This window comes from Symphalangus syndactylus, chromosome 2 (assembly GCF_028878055.3).
Source record: "Symphalangus syndactylus isolate Jambi chromosome 2, NHGRI_mSymSyn1-v2.1_pri, whole genome shotgun sequence".
NCBI classification, from domain to species: Eukaryota; Metazoa; Chordata; class Mammalia; order Primates; family Hylobatidae; genus Symphalangus; species Symphalangus syndactylus.
The window spans coordinates 13,278,806-13,292,979 of record NC_072424.2 but is presented as its reverse complement, the minus strand read 5'-3'; the positions used below and the strand labels follow the sequence as shown (position 1 = coordinate 13,292,979).

The 14,174-nt window shown below is 54.7% G+C and overlaps 1 protein-coding gene across 9 annotated transcripts in view; it reads right to left on the bottom strand.

Moving 5' to 3' along the window:
* CTBP2 (C-terminal binding protein 2) overlaps positions 1–12,594 on the bottom strand; it is a 173,416-nt gene extending 160,822 nt beyond the window's left edge. For 4 of the 9 annotated variants that reach the window (XM_055246067.2, XM_055246027.2, XM_055246029.2 and 1 more), the window contains exons 1-2: positions 12,132–12,594; positions 11,624–11,825 (exon numbers count right to left, since the gene is read on the bottom strand). The gene's annotated coding sequence lies outside the window, so the exon portion shown is untranslated. Of the gene's footprint in view, positions 1–9,948; positions 10,604–11,164; positions 11,465–11,623; positions 11,826–12,131 lie in introns of those variants that run through there. The other 5 variants (XM_063616940.1, XM_055246036.2, XM_055246048.2 and 2 more) reach the window with 4 other exon arrangements.
* Positions 12,595–14,174: the final 1,580 nt, after the last annotated feature.

The window sequence follows — 14,174 nt, the reverse complement described above, 5'->3', positions numbered from 1 at the left end:
TCTCCTGGCTTTTGTCAGTTGAAGCCTCATTCTTAATCCTAGGCTTAGTTGAGAAATGAGAAGGATGTGTGCAAGTGGAGGAAAAAGAATCCTCAACCCTGAGTGAAAAGCATGCGCCGTGGAGGAGCGAGGACAATGGACACTCTGCAGATGGCCAGGGCTGGGAAACAGGGTGCTGGGGAAAACCGGCTCGCTGGCCTCAGAGCTGCGGCAGGTCCACCACTGCGCCGTGTTCTGCTGGAGGAACCCGGATGCCAGCTCAGCGGATCTTCTGCCCAGCGCAAAGGATCCCTGAAACCTGGAAGAGGACAGGAGACACACCACAGACACGACATGGGCTCTGGAAGACCACTCACTAGGCCTGGCTCGGAGGAAATGACCATTCATGGGAACCTGCACGCCACAGTCATTCTCATGCTCAGATGCCACTCTCCAAGCAACAGCCTCTGAGAAAGCAGCTTCCCCCTTCTCAGTGTCCCAGCGAGGCACCACGGAGAGGAGAGGGCTGGCCCAGGGACGATCCTGGCCCCACCACCCTCTTCCAGGTGGAGTGAAGCGGAATGGAGACCTGTTTAAAAACTGCAGGGGGGACTTAAAATAGGCTGACTCTAAACATACCCAAGCTGGAGCTGAGCCAGGACACCGGGACTCACATGACTGATTTGTCAAGAGACTCCTCCCAGCACTTCCTTGAGTCATCCACAAGACAGAGCAGAATCCAAAGGCCGAGATGGAGGCGGGCGGCACCCCACATCCCCACCACCCCCGGCCCCACCAGAGCCCCAGCGGAGACCAAGGATTTCCAGAATACACATGTGCTCACAAGCACACACGTGTGCACGAAAAGAAGAGATGGGTTGTAGAACAGGAAGGTAATCTTATAAAGAAAAGCCTGTTTTTCAGGAAAACCTCCACCTTGTGGGGACCTTACCCTCTATGGAAAGCCAAGGTCAGCCTGGGAGCTCCCGCATCACCTGCTCCGGGTACTCACCCAGCTCCGGATACTCTTCCGGTGAGTTAATCACCCAAGCGGGGCTGGTCTCTGGATTTGAAGACACACCCAACTCTGTGCCATTCCCTGTCAGTTCTCCGATAGCCTCTTTGAAAAGAAGGCTGTTCCCTTTGTTCAAGAGTATTAATTCAAATTCTTCTCTAAGGCCCACACCACACGAATGCAGGGGAGCAACCCAAAGGAAGTTCACCGGGCAAAACCTAGTTTCTCCCTGGTTTTCGCAGGAGTGGTACAAACAGACTATCCCAGTTAGGAGAAATCCTAAGCATCTTCCCTGTCTCTTGACCCCCAACTCCCCAACGTGGAACCCACAAACCAGATCCTATTTCAGGTGTGCACATGGCTCCAGTTGAAAGCAAGAGGCAACCAGAGTCGGGGAGGGGTGCATCCCATGGACCCAAGCCCTCCCTCAAGGGAGGTGGGCGGTGGAGGGCAGCTGAGATCACGCTATCCCAGACCACAAACACGGTCTTACCTATTGATAAAATGATACCTGGCCACTAAATCCAATTTTACCGCATGAAACCCTAAGCACTGTGAAAGCTACACACATAACCCCAGGAGTGTGCCCATGCGCTCTTGGAGTGTGGGGTGGTGTTGCATCAGAGACACACAGATGACGGCAAGGGAGAAACTGAGCTTGAGAGGAAAGAAGGAGTCTAGTCTTGGTTAGTGTGGCAAAGCCATCCCCAGCTATTCCAGCGTCCCAGTCAAAGGCCACAAGAACCTCGGTCAGCCACAGAGAAGCCAGAGCCAGGCGAAGTTGGTAGTAACTAGCTAGACTTAGTCACCTAAGCTCCCTGGCCCTGACTCTTCGTTGGTAAAACAGTGACTAACTATCACCTGTGCCTCTGCGAGGGCAGCGCTGTGCTTGGCCAGGGCTGGAGAGCCGATCTCAAGGTAGGTGTCTGGCCTTTTCCTGGACATAGTGAGTCTGTGATCCAGAGAGTCTGACCCATGTACTCAACGGGGCCTGCCTCAGGCTTCCAAACAGGAGCCATGCTGCTCCGAATATTCACTCCAAAAGTGCAGTGAATGTAAAACGTCCTAGAGCAGGAAGTGATCTAGAAACCCCTCCGTGGCATTGGATTATGACTTCCTAACAAAATGATCACTCATCAAACATGAGAGCTGACCTCTCATAGCTCTGTGTCCTGGAAAGCAACTCTGGGCCTGAGAGAGATACCTGTATCTGAGCTCATCTGATTCCTGGGGAAAGCAGGTCGGCTCCGGGAAAGTCTTTCACCTCCCCTGAACTTTAAATTTCAGGGTGGGCAAGGAAAGAGGCTCACCCCACGCAGGAAGGAGTTCCTCCTCCCACCACGGTGTCATGCCCAATCCACTCAGGCAAGTCCCCCAGATGCCTCCTCAGACATCACCCCACCTCGTGAAAATGAAACGCAACAACACACAATGGCCCAGCGAGCTAGTGCCAGACACTAAGTAAGTGCTCAAGAAACGGTTGCTCTCTAGCTACTTGAACCACAGGTAGAGCGCACTTGAATGGCTGCATAAATTTCCGGAGCACCAAATTAAGTCTGCAAAACAGAGGCGAACACAGAAATTCCTCCATGGAGAAGACGAGTGCAAGACGTAACGGGCCAGATCGCACCGTCCTACCACTCTGCGCTCGGACAACCTCTAGGCACAGGCCTCGCCAGGCTTCAGGTGTTGGGAGCCGCCGGGGTGAACAGCAGAGAACGCAGCAGAGGCGCGCAAATGTCACTCATCCTCGACGTGAAGTTCTGCTGAAGGTCTCAGTGGCCCTCGCTGTTTCCCACAGCAACTGCCACTGCGCTATTTGTACTACAAGGAAAACACCCAGATTCGAAGGTTATCCAAGAACCGTGGCCACCCCCAAACACTGCCCAGGAGACGAGATCCCAAGCCGGTCAGGTGGAAATGATGCCGCTGTTTACCGTTTGCTTGCAACTCAGCCACCATCACGCAGTCAATCAACGAACCTCACCACGACCCCAGGTCTGGAGCGCCCGGAGTCCGCGACCGCTGCGGGGTAGAGGTGGCTCTGGCCTGGTGCAACCAGGTCCCTGCCCCTGCTCTGAGCCTCCAGTGCGGACTGGGGGCCCAACCTGGTGTCCCGCGTAGTTTTGAGGCTCCTCCCTTGCCGGGGCCTCGCGGACCGGAGAGGGGCCGGCGACCCTGCTGGCTTGAGGCGGCGTCTAGCTGGACCCCCGCCGCACCGGGTCCCAGCGGGCCCGCCCAGCACAAAGACCAGCAGGAGGGAGGAGGAAGTGGGCACGGGGGGGGGGGGGGCAGGGCCCATTCTCACACCTCTCAACAACTTCCCCGCGGCAGGAAGCGGCTCCATTTACAAGTGAAAAGGCGAGGCGCGAGGTGGGGGGGCCCGGGGGTGTCAGGTACCCGGCCCGCGGAGGAGCCGGGGCGGGGCCGCCAGGTGCCCTGCGGCGGGGAAGAGGGCACAGCTGGGGCGGGGCCGCGCCGCCAGGTGTTCGGGCCCGAGGGGGCGGGGCCTCCCAGGTCCACCCGCCGGGAGGAGAGGGGCGAACCCCAGGCATGGAGGAGGCTTCACCTGGGGCTCGGGAGCCAGAAACCCCGGGACCCCGGAAGCCGGGACACCAGGAGGCCCGTCCTCGCAGCAGGGTGGGGCACCCCCCACGGTCCGGGAAATGCAGGAGACCCCGCCCCCTCCAGGTAGAGCGCGGACAGGTGTGGCGGGCTGGCCCTCCCCGCAACAGAAGGTCGCGCAGGACACCGGAAGTCGTCCTGGAGTCAGTCTGAGCGGATCGCAGGGGTTCCAGGCGCCCCAGGCCCCCCACAACCGCGAGTCACAGGAACAAGGAGGAAAAACAGCCTCTTTATGACTTGGGGGAGGCAATTCAATATTTCTTCCTGGCATAAAATAGGAATTGCTCTATTTACCCAGCCCGCATGAGCGTCGTGAAGATTAATGACTGTGAAATGTTTTTAAGATCAAAAACATTCCCAGATTTTACTTGTAGGTACTTATATGTATATATTGGTATCTGTACAGCAAAATACATTCTATTGATTGCCCTCCTAGTGTGACTTCTATTCCGTAATCTGAAAGCCCTGAGATAAAGAAATCAGGTCTGTCTCTGCATGCTCCTGAAACACTAGGGAATATGGATAGGAAATGTCAGGTCAGCTGGGCATCTACGCTGAGCCTCTAGCTCTATCCAGTCCGCAGGGCAGACAGAGCAATCCAGAGTGCGGACCACAGCTGAACGTCTGGAGAAAGGGAAAAAACTTTAAGATTATTGGTCACCCCCACTGGGAAGAAAACACAGTATCCTCCCCAGCTCATTAGGAGGTGCTCCCAAAGCCTGAGTCTCCATCAGGGTCTCGCGTGTTTGCAGAGCCTTGGCTGGCAGTGGGAGCCAATGGTCAGCCAAGTTCTGCCTGTGCCAGGAGCCCACGCAGCCCATCTGGCCCAGCAGCTCCAACAGCAAGGCCTCCCTGTTCCGAGCAGAGTAAGGCCACATGACCGCACAGAGGACAATGTTGGGCTTCCCAGGGGTGTCTCCACTCCAGGCTGAACATTCTCAGTTCCCTCAACCGTTCCTGGGACATGGCTTTCAGAGCTCTCTCGGGCCCTGCCCGCTGCTGGCGCTGGCTGTACTCCAGGTGGGCGGGCCTGGGAGCTGGCTGCAGCAACACCAAGTGGGGTGTCCAGGATCCAGATGGATTTACAAGAACTGCCCCCACCCGTTCCCTTGGCCTCCCTGGACCTGAACAAGCAGCGGATAAGCCGACTTTGTTTGCACTTCTAGACTGCACTAAAGACCATCCATCAGCAAAATAATAAACTCACAGCTAGAGTTCATTTAAAAGGAAAGGTGCACAAACTCCTGGCCTTTCACCCCCTCCAGCAGAGAAACCTCGAATGCTCTGTTTTCCCCTCCAAACTCTTCCCCTCTCATTTCCCCCTCCACCCTTCCCCTGCCACACACACACCTGGGGCAGGTACGATACTACCACTTCCAGGTTAGATTCTGGCCACTTACACCATAAAATGATTCTTTGCTAGCCTCATTTTATAGATAAGATTTTTTAATTCCATCTTGGAAAAAGAAAAGCCCCATTAGGCCAGAGGAGTTGATCTCCCTCCATGGTCTAGGTCTTCGGTTCCTTCCAGAGAAACTTCCTCAGATTCCATGACTCCATAATGAAGTTTTTGTTTGTCCTGGGCCTGGACAGATTGCTGGAGGCCAGATTTCAGGCATGGCTGGAGCACAGCCACGATAAACTGGACTTTACAAGCCCTGAGCTCGCTTGTGCTGCAGGAAGACCTACACACACTGTCTCTGTGACACATCCTTTAACATGGCCCTTCCAGGCTTCTGCCATGACAAGTGGGCTGGAATGAGACACAGAAATATTGCCACTATTTCCAGACAATCTTTAAGGCAGCTGACAGTTTCTTTTAGTCATAATTAAGAATTTGTTTTAATGCAAGAAGCACATTTCTGCTGATCAGAGGAGAGCTTTGGAGGAAGCACAAATCAGCAGTACAATGGAAGGTAAGTACTTTTGTATTTTATAAATGAGAAGGATTTTTAGAACCCCATGGATGAAAAGCCCAGCCCTCCGTCTCCCCCTCATCCCCGCCTCCAGGGCTTTTCTGGACTCACGGAAGGCAACAAAACCAAAGGCAAGGCTGGCCACCACCAGGATCAGGGGCAGACAACAGCAGCTATTCAGGGCTCCCATCCTTTAAACACCAACCGATCTTTGGGAGAAACGAAGCCTCTATTATTACCTAGGACAAAAGTCACAATTCTCTATAGAACCAAAATCATCACCTGTCCCATTCATAAGATCCCAACCATTTCATCACAATTTTCGTGAATATTAAGCCAACTCTAGGCAACCATCTGTTAAATTTAGTTAGGTAAACAGCTAAAGCAGATCACTTTCTAAAACATTCACTGAGGGAGGGACTAGGCATATACACATGCAAACTACAACTGGTTCTCACCAAGTGTAGTTGCTAAAACACTGAACAGGCTTCAGATACCAACAATGGTTAATGATCTACATATTATCTACATATTCCACTTAAGGTGACGGTTAGAAAATGAGGGGCCAGGAATGCACCTCTCTTAAGCTACAGAGTTGGTTCCACTTTGGGACCTCAGCTCCCACGTGGAAGGAGAAGGGCTTTGTGAATGGGGGAGGAGCTTTTTCCGAAATGGCAGCAGCTACGCAAAACATAAACATCCAGCAAAAACTTATTTTAGCTGCATTCTCCCTAATGCTACCAACAGATTAAAAACTACTTTAAAGTCAGGAGAGAAGTAAAAATAAACACAACTTCTTCCTGTGACTTAAGATGCCTCCTTTCTGAAGTTGAATATCATTTCCTAAAATCACATTTTGAGGGGGTAGAAAAGGTCTGTTTACTTTCCTTGAGGAACTCTTACTATCTGCTGTTAAAATCATTCCTCAAAAAAGCAGATTACTGAGAAGAGAAAGCACACGACGTTCCTTAGCAGTCCAGAAAAGACCACCTTCTAAGAAAAACTCTGGAAAGGGGGCAGGCCAAATCTCCATGCCCAGTAAAGACAGATGAATGTGCCCCTGGTTCCCATCCCGTCCTCAGCTCCTGAAGTTTCTGTGTTCTCCAGCAGTTAGAAGAATGAAGGCAAAACTGGCCCTTGGCTCCCATGGTCAACATTCCACACAAACAATGGCCTGGCTCTCTCCCTATTGTACATTCTGTATTCATTTGTGAATCCCCCCCCACTTTTTTTTTTTTACACAATGTGCAAAGCCCTTCTTTTCACAGGCGAAGTTCTGAATGCCCAAGTGCAGCCATAATTTAGGCTTTAAACATTAATAATGATAGCTAAAAGCAAACTCCAGATTATGCCCAAACATTAATTTGTGAATATCATTAGAGTCACATTGATGGCTTTTGGATACTCTCCATTAAATCATGATCAAAAGAGCCACTGAACACCTTTAAAATGGCTCTGAAGTTTTTAGCAATTATTAAATATAATTTTCCAAACCCCGAGATAGGATAAAAAAACACTTTCATAAGTCTTTGATACATATTCCATCAAACACAGACTTGAATGAAAATTAACTTCAAAAGATGAGGTGGGGAGGAGAAGGCTTGCATTTTCCCTTCTTTCAGGAGTGCTGTAACTTTAACTTGCAGCAGCGTAAATTAAGACATGCTTACCAGCTGTAAGGGAGAAAACTGATATCTGCCAGGCCGCAGTCTCTAAAAGTGTATCCATTCCAGCATTTCATGTGCCCACTAAAAGTTTTCAGCAGGGCAAGTTCACACAAGCATTCCTCCCCTAGCAATTCATAGAAAGATTACTGGGGAAAAGACACCCCGAGATTTCACCACATGGGTCAATTCCATTAAGTACAAATACTTCTTTTTCCAGGGGCAGACACACTGCCCTCTCATTTTTTAGTTACTACAAAACAGGGCCTACCATCCCGAAGTGGAAATATTACCTGAGCTGTGCCCTGCCCAACTGATAAATTTCCCTTCCCAACCATGTCCTGTATGAATATATATTTGTGGCCTGATTCAGGGCCACAGGACACTAGGGCTGCTGCTTTTCCCTGATAAACAGAGGGACCCAGGCTGCACACACATACATTATGATGACAGCCCCTCTCTATGGAAATGATAGTGGTAAAAAATGACAACTGGGGCCACCATTCTACCATTGCTGTAAACTCTTTAAATTTTTTCCATTTAGGGAAAGCGTTAAGTGCAAAGGGTATAACTTTGCTTTCAAAAATGATTCATGATGTTAGTGAACTGTTGGCAAATGGCATTCTGGTGCTAGATCTCAGCAGGGCTGCTCCCTCAGAGGTGTCCTTTTTGGTTTTTTTTTTTTCAATCCGTGAATCTCAAGGATTTCAAATAGTGTGAGCCGTTTGTATTTTAACAGCAATGGTAGCAATAAAAATATCATTTTAAAATCCAGTGCACTGCTTGTTCAGTACATACTATATACATTCATCATTTCTTTACCTTGTAGCTAGCTACTCAGAAACTAAAGAGCTGCAGGTCGATTTTCTGGTTTTGTTGTTTGTTGTTGCTGTTTGTTTGTTTCTTTTAATCTCTTTGAAACACTTTCCAGACTTAAAAAGTAAAATTTCTGGAGTTTTAAAAGTTAAGACTGAAGTTATTGATTATTCTCTGAAAGGGTAACTGACAAACTAGTTAATAATTATACAGATAGCAAGTTTTACTGTTTCATCTTGTGTACACGACCGGATTAACAATGGCAGGGAAAGCACATACAACTTGGCAGGGACAGGAACAGGTGTGCCCCGACTCTCAAAAGGCCAAAATATCTCACCAAGTATGTCACTGGTGTGTTTTTACAATGGCAGTAGTGTTTGTTTTTAAGTAGCCAAACGTTCTTACTTTCTTAACTTTAGAGAGACATACTTTACGAATACCTCTCTCTTCACGGAACTGATGATTCAGTTCCACACATAAATTGCAACTCATGCAAGGAAATGATTTTTTGGGACAATGAGGCTTTTTAAAATCAGTTAAGAAAAGGTAATTCACCCTGCCCCTCCCCGCAGGAGAACACCCATTCAAGGGTCAGTTTCAAAGCTCCCAGGCGAAACCGTAAATAACTCACAGGGTTCTGCATTCAACCTGCAGACTCTTATTAAGGTACAATTAGAGAGGGGGTTGTCAGGTGGGGGTTAAAAGAAAAAAAGAGTGGGGGGAGTCGGCACTCTTTACCTTATCTTTCTAAACAGGAAAAAGAATTAAACCCAAACCACCTAGTCAGGTTCAAAACAAGCTCCAAACCCAAGATCTTTTAATTCCCTCTAATAACTGCTTTCCACAGGGATGTAACTGGGGTCCCCTACCCCGGGGGCACAAAAAACCAATCAGCGCCATAAATTCCCTTTGCCTTCAACCCTCTCTCCCTTTTACCGGGGGGCAGGGTGGGGGGAGGGGGTGACCCAACATCAACACTTACACTCTACAGAAATATGCTGGCTTATTTCCTTTGTTTGCTCATGTTATACTTGATCAAGTGTGAACGATTAAACTGGTTTCATTAAAGGCAAGTGCATTCACGGCTAACATCCAACTTCAATGGCAACTGTAAGCATATTTTGCAAGAAAGAGGGCCTGCTTTTTTGCTTGAAATCTACCATCTCATTAACTTTTCTTTTGGGGGCAATAAAAAGGGCACTAGGGGTTTTTCAGGAGAATGTCAGAGCAGTTCAGAGATCTGATGCCAGACAAAAGAATATTTAGTGTTTCAACTCTATGATACAGTCTCTGCTAAAGAAAAAAATTCTGTTTCAATATTAAAGCAGCTATGACTGAAAATGTTTAATTAGCATTTTGACTATTACTTTATAATTGCTGTAAGAAGTATCCTTTGAAATCAAGTGATTATAAAAACAAGATCCTTTCAAGTTTCATTACTTCAAAATAGAAAAGGTTTATATTTTTAAAAAGGGGGGGTTAAAAACCTCAGAATTCTCAAAGTACATGAAAACTACTCACTTCTACTTGGAAAACCCTCGAGGCAAAACAGCAATCTTAGGTACTGAACACGAGGTAATTTTTAAACTGTCTTCGAACGCAAACACCTAGTAGAGAAAGCTATCTTTTTTGAAAGGGTGGTATGAGTCGATATATTTCGCCCAAGTTAGAAAGGCAGAAAGAATCACTTTGTAAACTTCCCCAAAATATAACGTCCCCTCAAAATTATCCATGTCAGATAAAAATATACCAGTCTCTAGAATATCCAACAGAATTGCAAATAAGGCGTTTAGCATTTTAAATTCCCAATGCATATTTATAGAATAGAATTCTCTTGTCTATCCTTCCAGCCACTCGCATCAGACTCTCTAAGAACTTAACCCGATCTCCAATTTTTAAAGAAAAAAGGGGATAAATACACAGGATTGTTTACCCCGGACAGGGCAAGGAAGCCCGGTGTGACGACGTAGGCCATTGCCAGCAGCCTCCACCACGAGCACGCAGAGCGGGGATTTCTACGAAAAATTCCTCCTCTTCCCTGTAAAATCCTAAACGTGGGGTCCTCTGCAGCCAACTGCCGCTTGGGCCGCCTCCGGAAAAAGTACCGGGCGGGGGGAGGGGGGACAACCACAAACACTCGCGCGCACACGCTCACTCCGTGTCCGCGACCGTCGTCGCCGGCAGAAAGCGAGCCACGGGAGGGAGTGTGTGCGCGCGTGTGTGTCTCGGCGCGGCCCGCGGTGACCGAGCTGAGCTCTTGGGCCCGCGGCCTCCGAGCCCCAGGGCGCGGCGTGGGCTGCAGGCGACCCACCACGCCGCTGGGCCTCCCGCGGGAGAAAGGCCCAGGCACGCCCCAGCTCCCGCGCGCCTCTGCCCAACTCGCCCGGGGCGCTGGGGGCAGCGCAAGGGAGAGAAAGAAAGGCGCTTCCCCTCGGCCGCGCGGGGCCGTCCGGCGCCGCGGAGACCTGGGAGGAGGAGGGACCGCGGCGGCCCGGCTGTCCCTGCGCCGCACCGGGTCCCTGCTGCCCGGGGCGCGCCCTAGCCAGCCCCTCCTGCTAAACTTTTTCTTTTTGATTCGCCCCACCCGAAAAGTGCGGCCCGGGCGGGGAAGGTGGGGGAGGCGGGCGGGCCGGGCTCCCGGCGGCGGCGGGCGAGGAGGAAGTGGTGCCCGCGGGAGCGCGGCCGGGCAGAGGAAATGCCCGGCCCGCCCGGCCCCCGCCCGCGCCCGCCGCCCGGCCCGCCCAGGCCCCCCGCCCCGCCGCGACTTTGGCGGGCCGAGCCCCGCGCGGCGGCGGCGGCAGCGGCAGCAGATGTGGCCCGGCTGCCCGGAGGAGCCAACAATGCGGGGCCGGCAAAACAAAAGGGTTCCACTTCGCCTGCTTTCCCGTCTTTCACTTGCGCTCCTGGGGCGCCGCGCGGGATCCCCCGCCGGCAGGGGCAGCGCCCCTGGGGACCGCAAGCCGCTCACGCCCCGACTTCTCCACAGAACCCCTCTTCTCCGCGCCCCCCCCACCCCCGCCTCGTAGGCGCAAGGCCCGCCGCACCCCGGCGCGCTCGGACTCCTGTTCCCCGGAGATCCGGCCGTATTGTCCCCGCGGCTCGTCGCGCGCTCGGCCTGGGTCGCCGGCGGCCCCCGAGCGCGAACCCACCGGGCTCAGGGAGCAGGAGCCGGGGGCGCCCAGGGAACCGTCGCCGAGACGCCGCCGCCGCCGCCGCTGCCCTCCGGACGCCGCCGTGCTCGGGGTTTCTTTTTTTTTTTTTTTTTCCAACCCTGATGGGAAGGAAGGTGACCGCCTACTTCGCATTCATCAACTCTCATCACAACAACAAAAATCCTGGCGCAAACGGCGGCCAGCGGGCGCAATCGGTGGCGGGGGCGGGCGGGGACCCCCGAGCCAGCGTCCACCCCCGGGCGCCGAGGGGGGACACGGGGCCGGGGGCACGGACCAAAGATGTCCTCGGATGCCGGCTCCGTGTCCTTCGCTCTCTTCCTCCTCCTCCTCCTCCCTGAGTGGCGCAGTGAGGCGCGGGCGCGGCGCCCCCAGCCCGCGGCCGCAGGTGAGGCGGGGGCGGCGGCGGCCCCAGCCCTCCCCCGGGGCCCCCCTTACCTCGTCCCGGACGGTCGGCGTCCACGGCGAAAGGCGCCCACCCTGGAGACGGCGGCGGCGGCGGCTCCCGCCCCTCCCACCCCACCCGGCGGCGGTGGCGGTGGCGGCGGCTGTGCGGCCCCCCCTCAGCGCGGCATGGCTCCCGGTTCGGTCCCTCGCTCCTCGGGCCGCCGCCGGCTCCTCCGGGCCGCTCCCGAGCCACCTTAAAATGACACACGCACACAGGGACACACACACAAAAACTTAATCTCTCCAGCTCCCCGCCCCTCCCCCTCCCGCCCTCCCCACCCTCCCTCCGCTCCCCTCCCCTCCCCACCCTACCCCTCCCTTCCCTTCCACCTCCTCCCCTCGCCGCCGAGCCTCTTCCTACTTCCCCACCCACCCCACCCCCTTCCTCCGCCCACCCGGTTCCCAATTCCCCCCGCGTCCCGGCCCCGCGCCCTCCCGCCCGCCGAGAGGGGGCTGCGCTGGGGGTCCCCGGCCCGCGCCCGCCCCGCGCCGCGCTCACCCCCGAGAGGATGCTAATTCCAACTTGGATCGGGGGAGGGAACGTCCTGGATGCCGAGCGCCTCCCGGCTATTTGCTCTTCTTTATTTGTTTTCTCCTCCGGAGAAGGAGGAGGAAAACGGAGAGAAAAGGAAAGGAAAGAAGCGGCGCTGGCCGCAGCTCCCGGTGCCCGCCGGCTGCGCAGGAGCAAGGCGGGAGGCGAGGTGAGGGTCGCCGCTCGCTCACTCCTCGCTCCTTTTTTTGGGGGGGGGGCAAAGGCGGGGTCTCTCTTTGCAAACCAATGACACAACCCCACATGGGCCGGCCTCGCCCCCTTCAGATACTCCTCACTACAAATCGGCTCTCTCGGGGGATTAGTGGCTCCGCGAAAGTGCACACAGGCGCGGCGGGCGGGAGGGCCAGGGGCCGGGCGCGGCGGGCACTCCCTGGCCCGGCCCCGCCCGGGAGGCCCTCGGGAGGCGCAGGGGCCTTGGTGGCAGGGGCCGGGGTCCTGTCGCAGTGGCTCGGGGTCCGCTGCTCCCCTCGCCCTTCATCCTCCTCCGCCCCATCCACGTGGGGTACCGGGCAGCCGGCCACGTGGGGGAACGCGAGCCCCGGGTGGCCCCGGTCCCGTGGGGCCCCGCCCAGCCAGCGGCGCCGACCAGCCCCCTTCCCGGCCCCCGGGCTCCAACTTCCTCCTGGGCCCCCGCACCGGCCGCTTCTGCCTTTTCAGGCCCGCGGGGTCAGGCGCGGGCCGGCCACAGGGGGCACTTGCGCTCCCCAAATCCAGATCCGGGAGACCGTGCCGGAGAGGCGGCGACCGCTATGGGTGCCCAGGGAAGGGGCCCTCTGTGCTGCAAGTTGCAGCAGTGCTGTGCCCTAAAAGAAGCAAAACATTCTTACACATTTAAAAAAAAAAAAAAAAGAAAGGTTCCCTCTTGCTGCCTGGATCTCGCCGGGGCATTTGAGAAGCCCTGTGTTGGGTCGGAGCCCCGGGCCTCGAGGAGGGAGGCGCGCTGTGGCGTGGGGGCCCGCGGCTTGGGGTCCTGGGCTTGCGCGGCGGCCCGGAGCCCACGCCGTCCTGACGTCTCGAGGTTGGAGTCTGCATACCGAGCTTGGGGATCCAGGCCCAGCGGCCGCTCGCGGCCCAACTAGCACCTGGGCTAAATTCCCTGCCTGTGACCCGCGATGTCCGAGCGCCGTCTCCGGAAGGGAGCTGGTAGCCGCGGAGTGTGGGGTCTTCTCCCTGCGCCCCAGGCCCCCCCAAACTCTCTTCTCACTACCCTGAGTTCGGCGTGCGTCCTCCAAGAATCCCTGCGTGGACTGAACTGAGCCCTTAGGATCGATTTGTTTAAAAACCCTATTGAGATATTAGGAACTGGATTGAGATGTCGAGCAGGAAAGGAGTGGGAGGGGTCTGAGGTCCGGCCTTTGGAGGCCGCAGGGACCGCCATTCCGCGAACCCAGCCGCGCGGTGTGGCCTTCTCCATCCCTGAGTGCCCCGCGCCCTGCAGAGCCGAGGAAACTTACAGCCAGGGCCAGGGGGCCGGAGGAGAGGCCACCGAGCCGCACGACCCTTTTCTGCATCCCAAAGAGCGTTGCCCCAGGCCTCCCAGTCTTTATTAAACATTTCTTAAATCCTGCCCCAGCCCGCCGCGGGGCTTGTTTGCCAAAGCGCACCAGGTGCGTTGCGGCCTGAGCGGCCTGCAGTGGAGGGGCCGGGACTATCGATGATTGCTTAATCACTCAACAAGATTTTAAAACGTGATTGAAGACCGCCTACCTGTGAGGGCAGCGCCGACCAGGGCTTTCTTGCCCGCTAATCCACGTAATGAGGTCGCTAAGAAGCCCGCAGCACGGTTTTTGCGTGGCCTTCATAGGGCCTGGCCAGGCCAGCTGTGGGGCGCGCCGGGCTGCGCTTCCATCGAGGAACCTCCGCACATACAATCACGGTTGTCTTGTCTTCTGGCAACCCTGGATCTCCACAAACTGAAATTCAGGGTGCTTCTCTCTTCAGCAGTTTTGCCTCAAGGGCATGACGCCTCAGCTAGTTTTTGGCTATAAA